Source organism: Cryptomeria japonica, chromosome 3 (genome assembly GCF_030272615.1).
Source record: "Cryptomeria japonica chromosome 3, Sugi_1.0, whole genome shotgun sequence".
NCBI lineage: Eukaryota > Viridiplantae > Streptophyta > Pinopsida > Cupressales > Cupressaceae > Cryptomeria > Cryptomeria japonica.
The window spans coordinates 742,373,997-742,376,342 of record NC_081407.1 but is presented as its reverse complement, the minus strand read 5'-3'; positions in this window follow the sequence as shown (position 1 = coordinate 742,376,342).

The following is a 2,346-nucleotide window of genomic DNA, read 5'->3' as shown; positions in this document are numbered from 1 at the left end:
TCTGATTAAAATTTCAATTTTTTTAACCGAAGCAAACTTGCTCACAAATCCAAAAGCTAGATTCATTCTATGAGCCATGCAGTGAATTGCAGTAATGTATGGTGCAAATGAAGTTTCAATATTTGTACAAAGACCATTCCTGTGACCTTGCATTACTGAAGCTCCATCTGCTCCAACACAAACCAATTTTTTGGCTACCGTCATGTCATCCATACCTCCATATTCAATTAAATTTCTCTTTACTAGTTGAAATGAATTTTCCGTTGTCGCACTCTCCTTCATTTTAGCAATAGATAGTAGATGAGGTTGGCGGGTATGATTCTTTACAGTATAAACATGCATGCATACCCATGAAGTATTGTCTACTGCCGTAACTTTGTCTAAAGAAAATGCAATGAAGTTTGACTCTCTTATTTTTTCCTGTACATCTTCTTTTTCAACCTCAGCAAGACAACTTGCCCATTCCCATCCATTGTTTACTGACCAGTGTCTATTAAGATAGTTAGGAACTTTCAAAAAGTGTAATAAACCACTATTTGATGGGAAATCTGTCATAGCATGCCCTCTGCTCAAAATATGGAAAACAACTCTTAACTGAACAACTTTTCCCAGATGTTCTATTTGCATTGCTTTTCCAAAAATAGCTTCAATAGAACCTTTAACTTCAGCAGGCTTCATCTGTAATTTCTCATGAAAATAATACTCTTCGGCATTCCTCACATGCTTACATTCATCCTTTTTTTTCCATCTTATCACTGATTTTTAAACCCCGTCTATCATTTATTTTTCATAAACTTTACCCATATGCTTTTCTATGGTGCCAAATTTTAGCTTCAACCTAATTTCCTTGTTATGTTTCCAAGTGCAAATCTTACACCTGCATTCTATTGGAGGCTCGCCTTCAATTGGATTCTCCACTGGTTCAATGAATGGATACTTTGATGCCCAATTAATTTGAAAATTCCTCACTGACATATCCCACTCCCGATCCTTTTTTGATTGTGGTTCACCCTTTTTTGATATGGCTTTTCTTTTCCCCTTCCATGCATTATCATCAATGGCATTATCACCCAAGTCAATTATATCATTCTAGCTAACTTAGGTATCTACCAAATAATCTTCTTCAAGATCATCCTGGTCTGTGATATTAGGTTTTCCGCCATCTTCAACATGCGGTGCAAGTGGCAAATTTTGTACTTGTACTTGTGATGATGTACCTTCCTAATTTTCACTAGTACCACAATATTTTCCAATGCCAAAGTATGAAGACAATGTTCTGCTTTTTGTTGGCCTCTCCTAGCCTTCCCACATTCAGGTTTCCTACCACTCCTCCTATTCAACATCTCCAATGAAATAAAGGCTGCCAAAAAAATATCAATTTGTTGAAGAAGCAATAATAGTCTATAATGTATAATATACCACTTCAAAAATATGACCGCTCACCTTTAGGATTTAGGTCACTAGCAATCGCTAATACAGTCAACAACAATGATTTTCTTTGGTCTGAAACTTCGCTATTGATCAGAATTTAGAGCCTAGAACCCACCAGATTGTGTTGAGATAGATCTGATCTTTGCATGTATTTATACCAATCCTTATATGGCGAATTCCATGGGAATTTTAGATGGTATACAAATATTTGGTGAATCCCGCCTAACTATAAGATGAATTATGTAATTTTTGAGGTGATTATAGGTTGTCCAAATAATAGGTGAATATAATATAGTTGGCAAAAGTTGGGGTGAATGGAGACACACGTCGGCAAGATGCCAGGCAAATTGGGTCCCCCTAGCTAACAAATCTTCACATCCCTATAGGCGAATTAAGGTCATCTATTAAGGAAACCTCGGAGAGTGTAGGCGAAACAATTAAATTTACCGTGTGTCCACCATATATTGTATTGGTGAAATCATCATATAGAAACATTTAATTGCATAAAACATATGGCGATCGAGCTGTGACTTTGACGAAAATTGATAATGTTTTGGCGACATGGCCCCCCCCAGTCGGTACAAAATATTTGCCATTTTCGACATGGCCGACGTGAAAAATTCGCCATTGGTGAATATTCGCCACTAAAGTAACTCTGGTGTCCTAAGGGGTCATAAGGGTTCATGGGACACCATATGACCCCTAAGGACAACATATGACCCCTTATGACACCATATGGTGTCGTTAGGGGTCATATGGTGTCCATAGGGGTCATATGGTGTCCTAGGACACCATATGACCCCTTAAGACACCAAATTGTGTTGTTATGGGTCATATGGTGTCCTAAGGGGTTGTAGGACACAATATGACCCCTTAGGACACCATAGGACCCAAAGCAACCCAATATGGTGTCAT